The sequence below is a fragment of the Anabrus simplex genome, chromosome 1 (genome assembly GCF_040414725.1).
Source record: "Anabrus simplex isolate iqAnaSimp1 chromosome 1, ASM4041472v1, whole genome shotgun sequence".
NCBI lineage: Eukaryota > Metazoa > Arthropoda > Insecta > Orthoptera > Tettigoniidae > Anabrus > Anabrus simplex.
The window spans coordinates 160156979-160179829 of NC_090265.1; positions in this window are offsets into that span (position 1 = coordinate 160156979).

Consider the following 22851-nt stretch of genomic DNA (forward strand, 5'->3'; position numbering starts at 1 on the left):
CGGCAGCTGCTATGTATGGGAAAATCCGTGTTAGTGTGGTGTAGGATAGCGTTACGTATGAGTTACTGGAATATTGGTGACAACACAGACACCCATTGCTCGAGCAAAGAGAATTAAATGTTTAAGGTAAACATCCTTTAATTCGATCGAGATTAAAACCTGTGGCCCCGAGGACTGGAGGCCAAGGAAATGAGGTGATTTATTTTCTTCCAGGAGACCCTTTCTCTTTTTTTTTAACTTGGTTGAATACGATTTCTACATATTGAATATGTTTAGTGACTATGTCGACAGTGCGTAGAGAAGGTTACTTTGCAAAGCACGTTACATCCACTGACCACTGCTTTAATAATAATGTTATTTGCTTTACGTCTCACTAACTACGTTCACGGTTTCCGGAGATGCCAAGGTGCTGGAATTTAGTCCCGCAGGAGTTCGTTTAGGTGCCGGAAAATCTACTGACACGAGGCTGACGTATTTGAGCACCTTCAAATATTACCGGACTGACCGGGGATCGAACCTGAAAAATTGGGGCCAGAAGTGTCCGCTGCTTTAACTGACGACCTATGCCATACGCTGAAATACCTGGATTAATTATGTAGTCAGGCTAAACCGAGATATTCTGAGTGTAAGAATGTTTTAGAGAGAGAACATTCTCTCTGACATTCCCAATCCCTACTCAATCGTCACTACACCCGTGAAGTGGAATATGTTATACCGGATTACAAGGACATACCGACTATTGAGATACGGGTCTCGTATCGTTTAGGCCTTCCCCTAACTCGGCCTAGTGCAACACCTCGTCGTGGTATCGATTTCGCAGTTGGAGGAAACACCTGCGGAGAGATTCTAATGATGCCGTTTGGATAGCTACCCGCAGATTCCTGTTATTTGTAGATAAAGGGTCTCAGGCATGAAATGACCTCACCATCACGGCCCTAAGCGCTCGATAAGATTCATATGAAGAGAATCAGGTGGCTACAGCAGTCGAGGAAACTCCCCAGAACGCTCTTCGAACAAATTCTGTACAACTTAGGCCCTATGACACTGCATTATCCTGCAGGAATATTTGATCGTTGTAGATGTACGTGAAGGGCACGAAGGATTGCAAGTGGTCACCAAGAAGCTCAACGTAGAGGTCACTGGTCAACGACCTGTTCATGTGGATTAGCGGATCCAGACCATTACACGTGAACACACCCCCACACAATTACGGAACTACCACCAGCTTATACGGTGCCTTGTTGACAATTGGGGCCCATGGCTTCATGGGGCCTACGCTATATCCGAACCCTACAATCAGAACGAAACAACTGGGACAGTGATGCATTGGGCCAAGCTTCACGTCACCAGTCCTCCAGGGACCAGTTAGCAACGTTACACGTTCAGGTGAGACGCCGTGCCCTGAGTCGTGGTGTTAATAAGGGCATTCTGCTCTCATTTCCAATTGACATTAAATAACGCTGCACTGACCTGCTGGATATGCTTCTGTTAGCTCCTGCATTGAATGTGTGCCTTGTCTCCTACCACGGACAATAATTGTAGCGAGACGCCGCTAATCGCGATTATTAAACATCCGTCGTCGGCCACTGTGCTTTTCATTGTTGGTAGTAATGATTCCATGAGGTATTTCAGATACACATGCGACGCTGTCGATCGTGGAATGTTAAATATCCTCACACCTTCGACATTGGAATGTTCCATTCATCTGGCCTCCACTGTTCAAAAGGCCATAATTCACGCTGCCTTGCCACGACAAGCGCAGGCGGTATTAACACCCACGATACCTCATGTCAGTTGTAAGAGGCGACTAAAAGGGGACCTAGGGGATCTCAACTCGGGACCGCGGGGTCCTTAGATGAGACCTGACATTGATTTAACTTACTTATGTCGCACTCCTCACTTTTGTCTGTCCTATCCGACCTGCCAAGTTAAACTCTTGCTTTCTTGTGACCCCGACAATATTAAGCTTGCGGATTCTAGGAATTATTTCACTTTCATGCTCTTCGTGGCTCTTATTTTTCTTCGTGCGATATTTTTATTTTTGGAAATGTCGGACCCTTTCCAATATTTCCCTCTGATTAGTGTTAATGGAGGATGGTTGCCCAGTTGTATTTCTCTTAATACAGTAATCACCACCACCACCTTCCCACTCTCGAGATGTTACGTAACACCTGGTACAGGTCTGAGCACTTCCATAACGTCACCTAGCATTTTCTTTAAGTGCTAATATCCCACGACGTTTTGCAAGTCAGTGTAGACTAATTGGTATTGATTTTATATTAATATGGAATACATTGAAGCAGTTTGAACTTACATTGACTGACTACATTTTTCTCAATTAAACTTGATTTTAGAAAAAAAAATATGAATCAAATTGAAATAGACTATAATTGACAGAATGGAAGTGAATGCGGTGGGATGTAACTTAATTTAATTAAACTGGGTGCTAGTGGATTGCGTTAAGTGGAACCAGACAAGAATGGGATGGACTAGACGGCATTGGACTGGACCGCTTAGAGATAAAACGGGACCGTATAGGCCTACATACTGTATGTATATAGGGTGATTCATTAGGCAGTAGACCCACATAAAATTTCCAATCAACATTTTAGTATTGCACCCTTTTCTGGTATAACGTATACGTTGTCTTGCAGGCAGCCTAATTACAGGAATACATTATATCCTAGAAGAAAACGCATGGACATTCACTGAAGTTTATTCGAAATGTACCTTGTTCCATGAGAAAGGTGGTGACAATACCAAAGATTAAGAAATTGGTCACCACTGATTTTTAAACAAATCCTAATGCACAGCTCTAAACTCTAAAATTCCCGCAGCGCCACTTCGTCAGTCGACTCGACAGCAGCTTCAACGTTCCCCTGCAGGTCGGTCAATGTTGTGGTTCGTCTTAAGTATCCCCACACATACAACTGGAATCGGTTCTGGTGATCGAGAAGGTAGAGCTCAAATATCTCGTTACAAAAAGAAATCGAATTTATGCAATGCTTTCACGTGATGTGTGGCGAGTCTTGCTGGTAGACATCTTGTGCTATGTCAAAATCTGCCGGCAGGTTTAAAAATTCACAAACATTCCTGAATATGAGCATTTTGGAGGAAAATAAAGTCAATTTTTCTTGTCCTAAATATAACACACAAAAACACATATTTTGAGGTTTCACAAAATCGAACTTGTTTGTTCTGATACAGTCTCCACAACTCCTGCACCGTCGTTACACAGTGCGGAGAATATGATCTTTCTTTGCGCACTGTTGACATATTGAAATAAATAGTGCCATAGTTTGGCGAATGTTTTCTCTTGTGTTTCTAAACATATTTAACTTTTGCTTCCGGGAATGAAGGGTGTCACCCAGCGTGTTGCTCTACAAAGGCTTGTTTTGTAAAACCATATACAGGTACTGCTGGATAACGGGCTGACCGCCGAAATTCATCACAGACTTACTTCGGAAGATCTGAAATGATTTGAATTCCAATATATTTCAAATTGAACACATGGACACCATCCGTGTGAGTTATGATATTTCCACGGGAATGTTTACGGTACTGTGGCCTAAGAGGTAAAGAGGGCATCCATTGGCGAAATGGCCTTCAATGCGCATGGACCCTAATGTCATCGTGTCTCCTGTGAGACAGCTGCGCCAGACCACCTCGTCTGCATGCACGAACGCGAGTGAGATAAAAATTCAAAAAATAATGTTCCCGAATATTACGCTGAAAATTAAGGGTATGTATCTGGGTCGACTACCTGCAGAATCACTTTGTATAACCTTGATATAAGAAGTCACTTTGGTGGGAGTATAATGAATTTTGGGAAATGTTTTTCTTACAGCGACATCCGTTCCGAACTGCCAACAATACACTATATTGACCGGCCGAAATTTTGCAGATTCTTCATCGTGATATACTGATGATGTATGTAAAAGTAAGATTTTCGCAAAGAAGATTGATCATCATCCAGGAAAATTCACTTGTTTTTCTGCAACGTGTTGGAAACTACATTGAATTTATGACGCAAACACGTAGCATATCATTTTGAACTTCAAATCAAACAGTGTAGAGGTAACCAAGCCATGACAGGCTATTGCCATACGCAGACTTGTATTAGAACTCAACTGAAGTATTTTCTGTAGGAAGGCTTGGTGTGAAAGAACAAAAATCAATTATAAGTATAAACGATGGCACTTATTTTGCCATCATGATCAATTGATCATTTTCCATCTTCGAGATCATTCATTACCCTTGATGATCGACTGGTGAGCTAATTTCTTATCTTAATAAAGTTGTAGGATAGTAGGTTTAAATGGATTAATGAATAAATCCATTGAAAATATCCGGCTCAGGAACTGATTAAGATTTAAAGATCAAATCCTACTAGAAGGTCAATGGCAGCCATTGCTTTTATTGTCTATGATATCGCTGCCACAGAGGCAGTAGTAATCAATAGTTCTTTAGTTGAATTTAAATACTATTATATTAACCTACAGGGAGCTATGTATCCTAGAAAACGAACACATTTGCACAGATGCAGCTAACGTGCAGAAAGTGAGTTATTTGTATTATATATGAAGCATGATAATGTACCAACACTTCAAGTATATTTCTAGTCAACCAAGTTAATTTTCAAGGGTTACAAAACCAAACCTCGTTTTTGCAGTTCAAAATTTTCATGAAAAGAGTTGTTAAGGGGAGGTTTTATAACGTACATATGAAATAAATCTTGCAGTGTACAGAACTGTAAAATTTCCAATTTATATGAACATAGGGAACCACAAAACTAATCAGATTAAATTACTCATTATGTATCTCCAAGAAGAAGAAATTCTACACTTGAAATTGTTGAGATACGTTTCTTCCAGAAATGTCAAAATCCTGCTTGTGAACATTCTTAAGGAATGAGAAAAAGAAGCCTTCCGAAATGTTTTAAAAATGTGATAATACATAACAGGTTATCGGAGGACGGGAAAGTAAAATGAATGTGATATTACTAGGAAAACATTTGATAAAGAGGAAGCTAGGAATGAGACAACTGACGGATCCACAAATAAATGAACTAAGATATCCTTCTAAACCATTGAAAGGAAATACTGAAATTTTTTAAATAAACCGTAATCCACTTGCAAAAGGATATCAAGGAAAAGCGTATTCAGGTAGACAGAAAGGAATCACAGGAAACTGTTAGAAGACTTCTTCCTTCCAAATAGAAATAATAAAATTCCCAAGGAAACAAACAAGAAATGAAAAAGTCTAAAAGAAAAGAAAAGGAAGAATTGGACGCTTCTGAAAGTGAAACTGAGGTGTCATCGCAACGGTTGGACATAACTGAAGGGACGATTGAGCCAGACACATCGTCTTCAAGAAAGAAACGTGTTCCACCTTCTAAAGGATATCACGAAAAGGAACCAATAGATAAGAAGCAGCTTTATTCAGAGGACTCGGACACTCCACGCTCAACGGAGTATGAAGAACGCTTAGAAAGAGAGGAATCTTCGAAACGATTAACGTTAAGTGAAGAAACAATTAAGCCAAGAACATCGCCTTCTAGAGTAAAGCGTGTTGCACCTCCCATGGGATATTATGAAAGAGAACCTGTATTGGTAGACAGGAGACGGTCTTATTCAGAGGACGTGGACACTCCACGCCCTACGAAATATGACGAATACCAGGAAGGACAGGGACCTTCGAAACGGTTTGAGGTAAGTGAAGAAAGAATTAAGCCAAAAACATCACCTTCCAGCGTAAAGCGTGTTGCTCCTCCCAAAGGATATCATGAAAGAGAACCTGTTGTGGTGGACAGGAGGCAGTCTTATTCAGAGGACGTGGACACTCCACGTCCTGCGGAATATGATGAATACCTTGAAGGACAGGAATCGTCGATACGGTTTAAGGTAAGGGAAGAAAGTGTTGAGCCACGAACGTCATTTTCCGAAGTTAAACGTGTTCCAGCTCCCAAGGGATATCATGAAAGAGAACCTATAGTGGTAGACAGGAGGCGGTCCTTTTCAGAAGACGTGGGTACTCCACGTCCTATGAGATATTATGAACTTAGAGAGAAGCCGTCGAAACGGCTCGAAGTAAGTAAAGAGCCGATCAAAACAACAGTATCACCCATCAAAAGAGAACATGTTCCCCCTTCGAAAGGGTACCATGAACGGGAACCTATAATAGTAAATAGAAGACAATCTTATTCGGAGAAAGTCGATACTCCACGCCCTACTCTATATTTTCAAGAGCCAGGAGGACAAGAAACAACGAGCCAGTCCGAAGAAGAAAGTATTAAACTAGAAACATCAACTTCAAAAGTAAAGAGTGTACCTCCTTCCAAGGGATATCATGAAAGAGAACCTGTATTGGTAAACAGGAGGCAGTCTTATTCAGAGGACGTGGACACTCCACGTTCTACGAAATATGACGAATACCAAGAAGGAGAGGAACCTTCGAAACGGTTTGAGGTAAGTGAAGAAAGAATTAAGCCAAGAACATCGCCTTCCAGGTTAAAGCATGTTGCTCCTCCCAAGGGATATCATGAAAGAGAACCTGTATTGGTAAAGAGGAGACGGTCTTATTCAAAGGACGTGGACACTCCACGCCCCATGAAATATGACGAATACCAAGAAGGAGAGGAACCTTCGAAACGGTTTGAAGTAACTGAAGAAAGAATTAAGCCAAAAACATCGCCTTCCAGTGTAAAGCATGTTGCACATCCCATGGGATATCATGAAAGAGAACCTGTATTGGTAAACAGGAGACGGTCTTATTCAGAGGACGTGGACACTCCACGCCCTATGAAATATGACGAATACCAAGAAGGAGAGGAACCTTCGAAACGGTTTGAAGTAACTGAAGAAAGAATTAAGCCAAAAACATCGCCTTCCAGAGTAAAGCGTGTTGCACCTCCCATGGGATATCATGAAAAAGAACCTGTATTGGTAAACAGGAGACGGTCTTATTCAAGTAACGTGGACCATCCACGCCCTACAAAATATAATGAATACCAAGCACGAGAGAAAGATTCGAAACGGAATAAGGAAAGTGTAGAAAGAAAGCCAAGAATACCACCTTCAAAACTTAAAAGCGTTCCACCTCCCAAGCGATATCATGAAGGAACACCTGTACCGGTAGACAAGAAGCGGTTTTATTCAGAGGACATCGACACCCCGAGCCCTGTGAAATATGATGAAAACCAAACTGAAGAGAGAACTAAGCCAAGAACATACGATAAAAAAGTGTCTGGTAGGAGGAAATATGATGAGGAAAGGTCTGATGATGACGCTACAGCACTTAGTAAACCGTTCAGTGCAGAAGGAGGCCTCCGGCGTTTTAAAATACGCGTCATCCCTCCTGAAGAAGAGCCAGAAGAACGTGATGATTCTGCTTTAATTATTCTTACTCCTAAAGAAAGGAATTTTATGCAATGTGATAATGAGAAATGTCCTACCAATGTAGAACTTAAGAATAAAAGTGATAGTCAAAAGAGACCACTGGATGAACATGCTGAAGGAAATGATAATAATGACTATGATGGTGATGATGATGATGATGATAACATTTATCTATGTCTCAATAAGAACTGTTTCCAGTTTCTACAACAATTATTCAAAAATGGAATAAATTTTGATGAAACTGATAGAGATGAAACGAAACAACCCAAAAAAGGAGCAGGTTTTTCATCTCATACCATCTCCCAGAGTTTCTAACTCTAAGGAATCCTCGTGTTTTTGTTACAGCCGGTCAACAATTCAACAAGTATTACCTCTCGCCGAGAGCGACAGTGTGTACATCAGAAACGAACGTATTAGTTCTTCGCTATTTACAATTTTAGTCTTCATATTTATCCTTTTCATATTTCTCCAACTTTTTTTTCGCTAGAAGATTACCCCTTCTACTTTCCTACAACTGTATAATTCTTAGACAGTGTATTTAAATCAATTGACTTTTGGCTGGAGTTAAATAAATAAATAAGTAAATAAATTTGATAAATATGTCTTATTTATATTATTGTTAGTTCCTTCATAATAATAAGCTAGCAAAAACATGACATTTAATGGATGCAGAGCTAAAACGAAGAAAATACCGGATCAGTTACTACGAGTTCAAGTTTCTAGAGTGGTGAGAATCGACTTATTTTGCGAGCGCTTTTGGAAAAGAAATAAACATTTTGCAGTCAATTCTATGAATTACTGCAATATTCTTAATGTAGAAACCAGAGAAATATTCGCCATCAGCTTGATGCAAAGTCAATTTCAATGCTTTGGTTTCAAATTGGATTTGGGGCGTCGGGACTTTGAAAATGGGAAGCTACGTATTATGTCAGCACATACTCGAAGCAAGTGTGGAAAGGACCGGAGGACCAATTAGGATAGCATATGTCAGTTTCGGGATTTGTACCATAAACATCTGCGCGATGCTGTTTCCGGTACCTCGGCGCCCTGATTTCTGAGCTACACCAGTGGGAGAGAATGTGCATACTACAGACAGCAGGCAGGACATGGCCTAATAAAATCGATGCACATAAACAATGCCAAGTGGGTTGGTAGAGAAAGAGGGTGAGGTAACTGAACGTCCATTCTGTCTGTCAGAACTCTTATTCACCATCCCTTCCTTCTGACATGTATGGAGTTACACGGAGGTGGGGTAGAAACTCCTTCCCTACCCTGAGCGTTTCTAGTTCACGTTTTATTGTTTGACCTTTTTTCAAAATAGCTAGTGGTTCAACATCGCTCTGACGACGCAAGGATGGCAAGGGCGATTAAAGCCGTCGCCGCCTTAATTATTACATTTATTTATTGATTATCCTAATAGTCCGACTCATTGGCTGAATGGTCAGCGTTGAGGCCTACGGTTCAGAGGGTCCCGGGTTCGATTCCTGGCCGGGTCGGGGTAATCGTGTCTAATTAATTCTTATGGCTCGGGGACTGCGTGTTTGTGTCTGTCCCAATTCAGATAACGCGCTACACTACCAACCAGCCCAGACACACGCAATAGTGATTACATACCTCCATATAGGATTGGCGTTGGGAAGGCAATCAGGCCGTAAAACAAGGCCAAATCCATATGTGCGACACAATTCGCACCAGCTATCTCGCAGATGTCGGAAAAGCGGTAAAAAAGAAGAAGATTTAATATCCTGCTAGTCTAAACCCTATTGTACATGAGTATTTTTGGGTTATAGTTTTGATTCGAAGTACAGCCTCAGCATTTGACTGGTGTGAAAATGGAAAACTGTCCTCAGGGCTGCCGAAGGTGGGATTCGAACACCCATCTCCCGAGTGTAAACTCACAGCTACGTGACCATAACCGCACGGCCATCTCTTCCGGTCTATTGACCTATCCTACCCACCAAGCATACATCACTCGTATCTAGTTTATGGTCTACATGCTGGACTAAAAACGACTTAATACATTTATTTGTTGAATATCCTAATAGTCCGACTCACTGGCTCAATGGTCAGCGTTGAGGCTTTCGGTTCAGAGGGTCCCGGGTTCGATTTATGGCCGGGTCGGGGTAATCGCGTCTGATTAATTCTGTTCCCGCCCCGAGCTACCTTCCTGCGAGTGGGTGACTAAGTTATATTAAAATTAGAAGTCAGTACTGAACACATAATTATGTACGAAATAAAGACAAATTCCATGAGCTTCATCCTCGATATCACTGCAATGAATAAGACATTAATATTTCACGCGTTACCTTGATAGAGTTGATAGAGTCCGCATCATAATTCCAAGAAAGTGATCCGTTCTGAGGCTTTGATTCTTGAAGAAACTATAGTAGTAAACAGAAGACAACAATGTGTCATCGTCTTTCTTATTTTAAATACCTCGGGTGGCGAACTCAAAGTCTATCTGACAAAAATTAAATGCTCAGCCTTAGAGGTGGTAGTGGTGGTTATTGTTTTAAAGGAAAGTACAAACAGGCAACCATCATCTCATCGCGTAACACTAAAGAAAGGAAAAATGTTAGAAGAGGCGACTAAAGTGGCCACAGGGGCTTTCTACTTGGGAGCGTTTGTTGACGACCACCTCGCCATTCGCTGAGTCCTGGCATTGCTTTCACTTACTTATGTCCAGCTCCTCACTTTCATCTATCTTATCTGACCTCCCTTGGTCAACTCTTGTTCTTTTCCGACCCCGGCAGTATTAGTATCGAGGCCTAGGAAGCTTTTCATTTTCACACCACTCTTTGGGAGTTACCTTCATTTTTCGAAGTGTCGGTGCCTTCTATCCACACCCCTTCCCCTCTGATTAGTGTTAATAGAGGATGGTTGCCTAGTTTTACTATCTCTTACAACAATCACCACCACCACCACCACCACCACCACCACCACCACCACCACCACCACCACCACCACCATTGTCCATTAGTGACTCAATGTCATTCCTGGAAACTTACAGTACTTATACATACCCTTCCATTCTTATTGGTTTTACTAAAATTCAAATGACTACGAATTATGCATGCTATCATGTTATCGTCAGCTAACTTTATACTAAATTCAATTTACTAGTAAGTTCCTTCAATCTTTCGTTACTTCCTCAAAATTTCTATCTCAGTTTCTCTCTAACCTTCACCTCTTTAATATCTTCTCTCTTATAACTTAGTAGTTCTTTACTATTCCTTACCACACACCTGTTAACACACTCCTCAAATATTGTTCTTAAACAATCAAATAGGTCGATACGTTCTCACTTACCATTTTTCATCGGTTCGTGTTGTTTGTTACGGTAGTCTCGTCCTATTTTTAGGGAACCATGGGCAACGGCTGAGTGGCCAAGTAAGTGGTCTTGAGAGTCGGGATACCAGTTGTTGTGGAATAGGGGTGAGCATTTTGGACATATTGTGAGTCTTCGCCCGCCTTGTGCTCAATCGGGTAGGACCATACGATCCATCGATGGTCCCTAACCCGTTAGAAGAAAAATTCTCACTGGGAATACACGTACATAGCGTAGCATTCTGCTTCACAGAATTTAGCGAGCTCAGAATATCTTAAGCAAGCGTCGGAGATATGCGAGTAACCGAGTCCCACTTCCATTTGAAAGGCGGGGAACTCCAAGAACAACTTAGCGAACGAAATGGCATTCGATGGGGAGCTATCAGTATTAATGGGGATTATGGGAGAAAGAACTGGCTGAGTTAGCAAACTACTACTACTACTACTACTACTACTACTACTACTACTACTACTACTACTACTACTACTAAAATGTTTTCATTTCTCCCTTGAAGGGGGAGGCGGGCCTCTTAGACGGTGACGCCGTCTCTCAGGCCGGGAGATTTGCTGTGGTGAAGGAGATGCTAGGAGAAGGTGAGGGGGTTGTTGGCCGTGGCCTACGCTAGGAACTGTCCCGGCATTCGCCTTAGTGCAGGAGAATGGAAAACCACGGAAAACCATTCTCAGGCCAGCCGTGAGGTCCATCCCTGTCACGTCTCCCGAATGCAGAGGCGTAGAACCACGGTACAGCCGTGACCACCCCTCCTCTGCTCGGTTGGCCGTTCAGAGTGCAGAGCTGTTGGACCACTGACCAGCCGTGGCCACTTAATGGCCGGGACCCACTCTGAATCTACCAACGGTGTCAGCAAAGAGCATGAGTCTGCATGTGTTAGGAGTTAATGGCATTCGTATAAGGGAGATAACAAGGAAGAAATTATAAAGTTTTCTTAACAGGTGTTATAAAGAGAAGGACAGAGTGTGAGTTAGGAGTGTTTATCTCGAATACTATTGCACGCAACATAGTTTCTGTTAAGCACACAAATGAGCGAATGATGTGAGTGCATTTAGTAGATGGAGGAATTAGGACGAGGATTGTCTCAATATATTCACCATGTGAGGGTTCAGATGACGATGAAGTTGACATATTTTGTGAAGCATGGAGTGACATCGTAGTCAGGGTCAACTGCAAGGGTAGGATAGTACTAGTGGGTGAGTTCGTTGCGAAAGTTGCGAACAGAAGGTTATGAGAAGGTGACGGTAAATGTGGGGAAGACTAATAGGAATGGCACGCGTTAATTACATTTCTTTGCTAGTATGGGATTAGCAGTTATGAATAAATTCTTCCAGCAAAAGACTATTCAATACTATGTATTGGATGATTGGGGGCGCTAGTTCTATCAATATATTATATCATAATCGATTTTGAATTCAAGAAATCTGTCAAGAACGTGCAGGTATTCCGTAGATAAAGATAATAAGCAACTAGATGTCTATGGAGTGTACAGACCGGGAAAGGGTAGCGCAGATGCTGATTCAGAATTATTTGATAAGATAATCAGCTATGTGGGAAACGGTAAGGAAAAGAACGTGATCGTAGCGGGTGATCTCAATTTACCAAATGTCAATTGGGAAGGTAATGCGAAGGACAGAAAGCATGACCAAGAAATGGCAAATAAGTTAATATGGGAAGGGCACCTGTTTCAGAAAGTGATGGAACCAACGAGAGGGAAGAATATTCTGGATGTGGTGCTGGTAAAACCCGATGAGCTCTATAGAGAAACAAAAGTAATAGATGGTATTAGTGATCACGAAGCTGTTTTTGTGGTAATTAAAAATAAATGTGAAAGAGAAGAGATTAAAATTAGGACTGTTAGGCAGTACCATATGGCTGATAAAACAGGCATGAGGGAGTTTTTAATAAGTAACTATGATCGGTGGAAAACGGTAAATAAAAATGTAAACAGACTCTGGGATGGGTTTAAAGCAATTGTTGAGGAATGTGAAAATAGGTTTGTACCTACGAAGGTTATAAGGAATGGTAAAGATCCACTATATTATAACATGGAAATAAAGAGACTAAGAAGGAGGTGCAGGTTGGAAAGAAAGAGTTTGAAATGGCTGTGGAAGTAAGGAGAAATTGAAGGAACTTACTAGGAAATTGAATCTAGCAAAGAAGTCAGCTAAGGATAACATGATGGCAAGCATAATTGGTGGCCACACTAATTTTAGTGAAAAATGGAAGAGTATGTATAGGTAATTTAAGGCAGAAACAGGATCCAAGAAGGACATTCCAGGAACAATTAATGAACAAGGAGAGTGTGTATGCGAGTATCTTCAAAAGGCAGAAGTATTCAGTCAGCAGTATGTAAAGATTATTGGTTACAAGGATAATGTCCAGATAGAGGAGGTGACTAATACTCAAGAAGTATTAAAATTTACCTATGACAGCAATGACATTTACAGTAAGATACAAAAGTTGAAAACTAGAAAAGCAGCTGGAATTGATAAGGTTTCGGGGGATATACTAAAGACAATGGGTTGGGATATAGTTCCATATCTGAAGTACTTGTTCGATTTTTGTTTGCATGAAGGAACTTTACCAAATGAATGGAGAGTTGCAATAGTAGCCCCTGTATATAAAGGAAAGGGTGATAGACATAAAGCTGAAAATTACAGGCCAGTCAGTTTGACATGCGTTGTATGTAAGCTTTCGGTAAGCATTCTTTCTGATTATATAAGACATGTTTGCAAAATTAATAAATGGTTTGATAGAAGGCAATTTGGGTTTAGGAAAGGTTATTCCACTGAAGCTCAACTTGTAGGATTCCAGCAAGATATAGCAGATATCCTGGATCCAGGAGGTCAATTGGACTGTGTTGCGATTGACTTATCTAAGGCATTTGATAGTGTAGATCATGGGAGAATACTGGCAAAAATGAGTGCAATTTGACTTGACAAAAGAGTGACTGAATGGGTGGCTCTGTTTCTAGAAAATAGAACTCAGAGAATTAGAGTAGGTGAGGCTTTATCTGTCCCTGTAAAAAATAAGAGGGGAATTCCTCAAGGCAGTATTATTAGACCTTTATGATTTCTTATATATATCAATGATATGTGTAAAGAAGTGGAATTAGAGATAAGGCTTTTCGCAGATGGTGTTACTCTGTACAGAGTAATAAATAAGTTACAAGATTGTGAGCAACTGCAAAATGACCTCGATAATATTGTGAGATGGACCGTAGGCAATGGTATGATGATAAACGGGGATAAAAGTCAGGTTGTGAGTTTCACGAGTAGGAAAAATCCTCTCAGTTTTAATTACTGCGTTAATGGGGTGAAAGTTCCCTTTGGGGATCATTGTGAATACCTAGGTATTAATATAAGGAAAGATCTTCATTGGGGTAATCACATAAATATGATTGTAAATAAAGGGTACATATCTCTGCACATGGTTATGAGAGTATTTAGGGGTTGTAGTAAGGATGTAAAGGAGAGAGCATACTTGTCTCTGGTGAGACCCCAACTAGAGTATGGTTCCAGTGTATGAGACCCTTACCAGGATTACTTGATTCAGGAACTGGAAAAAATCCAAAGAATAGCAGCTCGATTTTTCTGGACGATTTCCGACAAAAGAGTAGCGTTACAAAAATGTTGCAAAGTTTGAGCTGGGAAGACTTGGGAGAAAGGAGACGAACTGCTCGACTAAGTGGTATGTTCCGAGCTGTCAGTGGAGAGATGGCGTGGGAGGACATCAGTAGACGAATAAGTTTGGATGGTGTCTTTAAAAGTAGGAAAGATCACTATATGAAGATAAAGTTGGAATTCAAGAGGACAAATTGGGGCAAATATTCGTTTATAGGAAGCGGAGTTAGGGATTGCAATAACTTACCAAGGGAGATGTTCAATAAATTTCCAATTTCTTTGCAATCATTTAAGAAAAGGCTAGGAAAACAACAGATAGGGCATCTGCCACCAGGGCGACTGCCCTAAATACAGATCAGTATTGATTGATTGATTGATTGATTGATTGATTGATTGATTGTAAATATTTGGATGATACAGACCACTACCTGATATGTAGTGAACTAAGTATACTTAGGCCTATCGTAGAGAAAGTAAAATCTGTCTGCAGGCGAATAAGGGTAGAGAATGTCTAGGAAGAGTAATTTGGAGACAAGTACATGAAAATTAGTGAAAAATTCTAGGAATAGACAGATGGCAGGTTCAGTATAGGCTATCGAAAGATAATTGCGGGCGTACGGGGACGCTATCGTAAAAATAGCAAGGGAATGCCTGAGAACAACTCTGTGTAAAGATGGGAAAAGTGAGCATCCTGGTGGAATGATGAAACGTGGGCACCTTGTAAACGTAAAGGGAAGGCTTGTGAGAAATAGCTGCGAATAAGGACTGTTGCAAAAAGAAATTTTACGTAGATAAAGGAAACGGAGCTAAGAAAAGTAATTGTTGAATCCAAGAAAAGTGTCGGCAAGATATCGATAATAATGTGGAGAGGCTTGGTTATGCAGCAGGGAAATCTTTCTGGCAGTAGTAAATAATCTTAGAAAGGAAGGAAAAAGGAAGTGATTAGTGTGTTGTGTAAATAAGGTGAACAAATAGTAGATTCCAGGGAACCACTGGTGAGGTGGAGGGAATATTTGGAAAATCTTCTCAACATAAAAGGAAATCTTTCTGTTGCCGTAGTGAACAATCGAGCTCAGGGCGAGTAAAATTAGTGAAATTACGCTTGAGGAAGTGGAAAGAATCGAAACTAAACTCCATTGTCATACAGCAGCAGAAATAAAATGAAATTAGACCCGTGATGGTTAAATATAGTGGGAAGCCAAGGATGAAATGGATTCACAGAGTCAAAAGATTTGCATGGAATGTTTTTTCTCATAATTTTCTTTACGTCGCACGAATACAGATAGGCGTTATGGCGACGATGAGATAGGAAAGGGCTAGGAGTGGGAAGAAAGCGGCTTGATGTGAAAATGGGAAATCACAGAAAACCATCTTCAGGGCTGCCGACAGTGGTGTTCGAACTCACTATCTCCCGAGCGCAAGCTCACAGCTGCACGCCTCTAACCGCGCGGCTAGCGTTGAGTGTTAGTAAGGTACATTAAGATTGGATGAAACAGGTAATTGCACCTATCTATAAGCCAGGGAACAGTGTCCGCCTTTAACACGCCTTTCGCTCTCCACGATAAATGACGACTGATCATGTCATCGGTTCAGAATCATTCCTGTCGAAAATAGCGGTGCAGCATCACACTATTGCTTACGTTATTCTTACCTGCTGAATATCACACCAGAATTATGAACACAATATTCCAAAAATTGTCGCCGTCCTAGATTGAACAATGAAGTAATTTTAAGGACATTAATTCAGGCAGTAAAGCCTAAATCATCACTTGGCCTAGCTCGCATCTCGTGACGACCAGTGGCTCAATAGTGTGAGCCCGCTTAACAATTCTAACGCTTGAGATGTAAGCATGAATTCACACTGAAAAATTAATTTATTTTCTTGGATTCCTGCCTTGTAAGTCGGGGCATACATATGCCACAGTGGGTTTAATATTCTTGAAAAGAATCCACCGAATTGTTCCGAACTCACGACATGTAACGAGCATTCAAAGCTTGTTCTCAGACAAGTACTGTAGATTGCAGTTCTGGAATTCATCTTTCGCCCAAAGAGATAGATATGCTCAAAAAATCCGTATGTTCCAAAGGTCAACAGGATTTTATTGATCACCTTCTCACGCTGGCAGATTTGCACGGAGTGCACAAGATGTGTATATATGTTAGGTATTCATCCCGAAGGCTGGTTTGATCCTCCGCAGCTTCACCAACAGCTGTTATAGATAGCCTAGGTGTCACTGAAGAGGCATACTAAGTAAATGTGGAGTGAGGTAGTTTCACGATGTTTCAAGTTGCTATTACATACCAGTCTGTCAAGCCCACTGAAATGCATGCACCAACCGACACTATGATCGACATTTTCACACCATTCATAACAGGGACTGGCTGCATAAGGAATGGTATTACTAGCATCGCTCAAACCTCAGTCCTTTCATATTGTCAAAGCCAAGGAGGAGACTGTGACGGGTCAATGAAAGTAACAAATTTATTTTATTCCATGCCAGAAGACACAGTGCACTGTAAACACTACACATTGCCAGCAAAGGCATTGATTGAACACTGTTTAAAAGCCTGAAGATAAGAAGTTCATTTCAGAGCTGTCAGTGGGGAGATGGCGCGGAATGACATTAGTTGACGAGTAAGGTTGAGTGTTCTTTTAAAGTAGGAAAAATCGAAAGAGGAAATAATTTTGGCATTCAACAGGAAAAGTTGGACAATTACTCGTTTATAGGAAGAGAAGTTAGGTATTTGACTAATTTAGCAAGGGAGATATTTGGTACATTTCCAAATTATTTGAAATTATTTACGAAAATATTAGGTAAACACAATAGATAGGGAATCTGCCACCTGGGCGACTGCCCTAAATGCAGAATAATGGTAACTGATTGATTGATTGATTGATTGATTGATTGATTGATTGATTGATTGATTGATTGATTGATTACTAGGGTTCGGAAGTTTATGACCTACAGAAGTACAAAATATTCAAGCAAATATGCCCTTAAAACTAATTAAATATTGACCTAAAATCGATAAAACGTGACCTAAATACGATAAAACATGACATGAATTTTAGGGATAGGTAGCAATTATTAGAGTATTACTAACGTTAAACGTCTTAATTAACGAAACGTGATTAGCGATATAACACCAGACACATTTAATCATACAATAGAGCTACAGTACGTTAACACATTCATTCAGTATCATAGCCTTGAAGTGCAGTTCTCGCTCGGTTTTCCTAAATAAATCTAAAAAAATAAGTATTAGCATGCTTTATGGCAGGGCCTCTCAAACGCCCAAAATCTCACGCGTGCAGAGCGAGGCGCAAGAGCTCCGTGCACTGTGCATCGGTGCCGCTCGGTGCCGCTCGGTATGGCTTGGATCAACGCTTCGTCTCTGGGCTACTCGGCTATGCTCGGCTCTACTCGGCTATACTCGGCTCAACTCAGCCCGGATTTGGAGCGCTACGGCGCAAGTGGGGGAGAGGGAGACAGGCGGAGCGAGCGAGAGAGGCGTGAGGAAAGAGAGAGTTAGCGCTATTGCTCCAAATCGAGGAGTGGGGGGTCTGCACTCTGGTCAACTAAGCCAAGTCGTCTTTTGCACCGTGCACAGTGCATGCACCACGCGCATGCACACTGAGAGGCCCTGCTTTATGGTATTGTCAGCGTATGTTAGAAGACACTGGCTAATAGGAAGTTTATTGGCCTATCTATTGAAATTCGTTGGTAGTGAAAGGGGAAGGGAGGTGTAACTGGACCCTTCAAGGAAGAACTGCGCGTTCCGTGAGCTCACGCGTGTCGCGTCGCAATCAAACCTATCCGGAAAGATGTGCTAAGAGACGTCCGTACAGCAGCTCCTTCTTGAATGGAATCAGATCTTCTAAACCTGCTACCTGTCTCTTTCGGTAAAATAATGACAAAAATATATCTTCTACACTATTTGGAAATCCTTTGTTTGACATTAGACGCAGATAACACGTACCTTGTTAACGATACCTCAATTTAAACATAAAATGCTGACATTCTAACCGCATATGACCTTATATCACTAAAATGAGCGATATGTGACCAAGCTATAAAAACGGCGGAAATATGCATTTATATGCAACATCAAATTGTTTTAACGAGGTCAGGGACCCAAGATTCACACTTATTTTTCAAATTTCAGGTAAAATGAGTTCAGGAAAGAAATATGATTTTTCCTTAAATTCCGAACCTTAACTGATTAAACTTACAAATAAACTAAACCAATAACATAATAAATTTTACCAGTTGCATTTAGAATCGCATTATATGCATCGGAATTTGTACTATCCATAACCAAATTATGAAATTTCATCAACTCTTTGAGTTACATCTTAATTTAACTTCCTTTACAGATCAGAGAGGCATAAGGTAACATTAAAAACAGCTAAAATAGTAAATTTAAAAGAAATTGAATTAGCAGCTCATATTTGTTGATTATTCCAAAACCACTTACGATGGATAGGACGAGTCCTGCCTCTCAACACCTCATTTCCAGAATCACATAATGTATGTTACTATTTCTGTTTAAATCTGTTCTTTTTGTTATATAAGCACGTGCAAAAATTTTTTGGTCATTGAGTACTGTAATTGTATTTAACTAAAAACAAATTTCCGGGACAAATACTGTCCCGAGCGGGACAACTTAACAATTTTCAAAAGACGGAACTGTCATGAAAAATTCAGGACGGTTAGTCATCCTATGTGTATAACTGTATGCTGCGTCTGGACACGGAATGTTACGCTATCTTTACTGGCAAAGATGACTGCAACTATGCAGCACGCAAAACGAGTAATCGACGGCGCTAATGAGGTCGGCTAGGTGGGAATTTGGTGGCTGGTTAAAAAATCATAAAATTCTACTCGATATCCAGAGTATAACGATTTGCGTCGCAATATGTATGGATAGGGTCATCGGATTTAAAATAATTGGACAAATAATAGTGAATAATCGGATAAGGAAAACTCATAATGGTATAAAACGGCAAAGTGGATATTTAAGTCATACGTTGGTATAGGAGTTGTGACCATTTGTTTAAATTTAAGATAAATTTACCAGTATGTGGGTGGATGTACGTGGTAATTATCGTTTTATGGGGAAGTACAACGACAGTACAACTACCACCAGGATGTAACGAAGAACAGATCACCTTTAAAGATATGAATAGCCTTGTCAGCTCTGCAATGTGATCCGAAATAATGTCTTAAAGAAGAAACTCTACCCGGACACATCATGCGATCTATGAGCGCAGGGTTCGATTTCCGACTGGGCAAAGGAGTTTAACTTAATCTGGTTAATTTCTCTAGCTTGGGAGCTGGATGGCATTCGTCTTAATGTACATCTCATCAGTTTACATCACACTCCAAACCACCATGGAAACACACAATAGTGAATATTTCTCTCTTCACAGAGTCGTTAGGGAAGGCATCCGGCCATAAAACTTGGCTACTTACATTCAAAGTGCTGACTCCAGATAATTGAGAAAAGTTCACTGAGGAGGAAAACTTGCATCGTTTTGATAACACTTTTGATAACACTTAGTGTCGGTAAAAGTTCATATTTCTGTGTGTCTAAAATGGAAGTTCATAATCATTCGAAGCTAAAACAAGAGTAAATTTAGAGGGGCTTCCATAAATGTTATTATTAAAACATCAGTGTATATATTGTACCCGTATTTGGTATACTTCTCCTTCTTCTTATCTTCTTTTGCACGACTAAGGTAATTGAAGGAGGCATGATACTCACATGAAAGGGGTGGAGGTAATCGGATGGGCTGCGGGTACATCTTCTCTCTTGTCGAAAAAGTATAAGGTATTGTTAACGTGCCAGCTAGTCTAGAAACGACAAACACACAATCGACTTGCTTGAAAATATTTATCCATTTCCTTAGTAAACATGTAAATAAAGATAATATTACAGTGTGGGTGGGTATCATAACAGTATAATTCAAAAAGCGAAACGATTCCTTTTCAACAATTCACAAGATTGAACGCGGTGTTTTCTTGTCAATTCTTGTCAACGATGGTCGATAACAAATTGTTGATACCAAATCAACAAAAACGTCTGACGCAAATAATGCTGGCTATCGAATACCACAACATGCTAGGTTTATCAGTATGAAATGTAAATATCTGAAATCATACATTGTCTACGCGGGTGACTGCCATAGTTGAATATATATACGATTTTTCACGATTTTACGCTAAGCTTTTAACATTCAAAGACCGAACATTACTACCTACTGGCCATGGGTACGTACTGCAAGGCGCAAGCACAACTTGCAGAACCGTAGGTCGGTAATGTCTTTGAGGTTGAGCCAGAGGTACTCCTGAAGCCTGTGGTAATGTGATGGGGAGGGCCCACGTAAAATAAACGGTGGTTGGTTCGCGTGTATGTTGACGGGGTGGAAGGAGTACCTTTGGTTGTAGGGCTGTTTTGTCTTATGTTATGTAAAAAAAAAACAAAAAAAAAAAAAACAAGGCATCACTGGGAATTTACTGTACAGTTGAAGGTGTGCCGTAAAACTACCTCTGTCTACAATATTTATCCATTTATACAGGTGAAAAGTTATTTGTTGCCTAAAGGCAACAGTATGCAGTAGAGGGTTAATCAGAACGTATAATGTCCACCAGTTAGATATTTTCATTTTAGATGGTATCAGTGAATTAAGAAGAAGAATGTTGAAATATTCAAAACTGAATGGAGTCAGTGATCAGGATGTACAATTTAAAACAGAAATGTATTATTAATTTGACGACTCTTCTCAGTCATTTACAACATTGGCAAAATGTGGACGTAAGATGCTCTCTGCAATTGACAGACCTGTTCTGCCGTTATCAAGTAAGATAAAGGAAGAGAAAAGGGAAGATGTGAAGAAGTTACTCTAAGATTTCGTCAAAATTGGAAAGAAGAACAAGAACTTTCTTTTCTTATGGGCTTTATAGGTTCCATGCAGCAGCATATTTCTGGAACATACTGAATTTGATTGTTTAAGTGGAGAACATGGATTGCATAAAATGTAATAAATGTAGCCTATTCTAGACAATAATATTCTGCCAATAACAAATTGTTGTACCGAACCAGTTTTTCCAAAGCAATTTTAGTCTTTGTTGAATTTTTTCAGGTAGACATTCATTTTGTACTGTTCAAAGTATGTACTGTACATTTTTAGTGACTGAGTCTAATTTTGTACGCTATAATTTTCTGTTATTACTATTAATGCAAACTCATCAAAACTCACCAAAACTCATGATGTCCTATAAAATGGATCAAAAAGAGTATTGTCCAAACTGTAAATGAATTTTTTAACATCCCCAATAAATTATTGAGCTCTTGCAACATAACATATAATTCAGCATCCCAATATAAACTAACTGTGAAAACTGCTTTATATTTTATCGAATACTTTAGAAGCCATCAGGTTTTTGCTTTTGCTGAAAAAAATTGCATTAATGGACATTACACATTTTGATCAGTTCTCAAAATTGTTCAAAGCAGAATAAAACTACGCTGTTTCCTACTTGGCGGTAGTGTATGTGCTCTGGATAAAGACACTTTTCTTTGTACTTAGTCATTTTAGTGGTGTTGACTCAAACGCCAAGACTGAGTGCAGAAACAAAACAATAGCCTGTAAAGTGACTCTGTGTTTCAGAAAAATCATTTCTTCTATTACATTCACAGCTGACTGTTGTAGTGATGGACCGTTCATAATAACCCGTAACTGGTACACCTGGGAATTGTAACACGTAATGTACACCTGGGTCCTCAAGACTTACGTGAAATTTTGAACTTATTTTGGTACAAAAGAAAATGAATGAGTATAATTTTAAAATATAATTTAAATAGTACCATTTTAAAACTACATGGATTACCCCTAGTTATCCCTTATATAAGTTATGTAAAAAGACAGGAAAGTACGTAAAGCATAGAGTGTGAAAAACATATATATATAAAATCCTATCTTGCAGCTGTAAATATTTAGATACAGAATCGAAACTTTATATTTCGAAACAAAAGTGCTTGTTCTTTAGAGCTGCAAACAAAAAAAGAAGTTACACTTCAGTATAAGTATTTCTGCAGGCATATCTTACGAGAGATTCAATTTTAACATTTTCAGCCTGCTGACATACATCATTTGTAAAATCAGTGACAATACACGGACAAAATCTTAGTTTTATATATTTTAGTGTTTGTATCAGTCCAGTTTAGTCTTTTTACTCATCCGAACCAGCGAAACACTTTGGACACACGGCACTGGAGCATTCTAAACACAAGGGTGCTCGACATCGGGCACACTCTCGTGATGCTTTCCTGTCCTTCTTAGACGGGCACACTGAGCACCTATTCCGCTTTGATTTATTATTATTTTTTTTTGCTAGGGGCTTTACGTCGCACCGACACAGATAGGTCTTATGGCGACGATGGGATAGGAAAGGCCTAGGAGTTGGAAGGAAGCGGCCGTGGC